Here is a 1,264-nt window from a genome sequence, read left to right as displayed (position 1 = left end):
TGTGCTACTTTTAAATATGACAGAGTGTCTAATGATGCTATTAGGCTTAGACTTTTTCTTTTTTCATTAAGCAATAAAGCCAAAGCTTGGTTAAATTCATTAGCACCTAGATCTATCAGAACTTGGGAGAGTCTTCACAAAAATTGTCGGCTAAAGATTTTCCACCCACAAAAACTGCTAAGCTTAGAAATGATATTACATCTTTTTGTTAGTTTGAAGGGGAATCAATATATGAAGCTTGGGAAAGATTTAAATATATTATTACAAAATATTCACACCATGCTTTACCAGATTGGTTAATAATTCAAAACTTTTACAGTGGATTAGTAGGATCTCTTAGATCTATTATAGATGCTGCTGCTGGCGGATCACTAATGTGAAAACCTCTTGATGAAGCATACTCTTTAATAGAAGAAATAGTTACTAACAATTTTCAATGGCCCTCTGAAAGGGTAAATCCTAAGAGAGTAGCTAGTATTCATGACTTTGATGCATTGTCTATTTTAGCATCTCAAATTGATGCTATTTTGAAAAAGATTGATCAAATGCGAGTGAACTATTCTCAAATACTCCCAGTATTAGAGGAAAATTTGCTAGGACAGATAATTAATACTCAATCATCTTATGAAACTTTGAATACTATAAATAATAGAAATAAGAATTCTTATTCTAATTATTATAACCCTGGATGGAAAAATCACCCTAATTTTAGTTGGAATAATTATAACATTTCTGTGAATCCCTCTGAAAATTTGAACAACCAAGGAAATCTTAATTATTGACCTTATTATCCTCCTAGATTTAACTCTAACCCTAACCCATAAGTTAAGGAAAAGAATTTGACGATGGAAGAAGTAATGTAGAATATGAGAAATCAAATAAAAAATCAAGGGGCTGCTATTAGAAATATTGAAAATCAATTAGGACATATAGATACTGCACTTAGTAACAGACCTTCAAGAATTGTTCTGAGCACTATGGAAGTTGCTATAAAAGATCAAAATAAGGAGCAAATTATAGCTATTCAATTACGAAGTGGAAATGAAGTTTAAACAAAAATCCAAAGGGAAACTAAAGTTGATGAAGAGAAGGAAGAAATGGAAAATAACCACAATAAAAATGAACAAACACAAGTTCCCTTAAGAAAACAATTTCCTTTGTTTCCTCAATAATGAACAAACACAAGTTCCCTTAAGAAAACAATTTACTTTGTTTCCTCAATGGCTGAAGCAGAATAATAAAGATACACAATTTACAAAATTTT

This window comes from Phalaenopsis equestris, unplaced genomic scaffold (genome assembly GCF_001263595.1).
Source record: "Phalaenopsis equestris unplaced genomic scaffold, ASM126359v1 Scaffold000970, whole genome shotgun sequence".
Lineage (NCBI taxonomy): Eukaryota > Viridiplantae > Streptophyta > Magnoliopsida > Asparagales > Orchidaceae > Phalaenopsis > Phalaenopsis equestris.
This window is presented reverse-complemented; position numbering follows the sequence as displayed.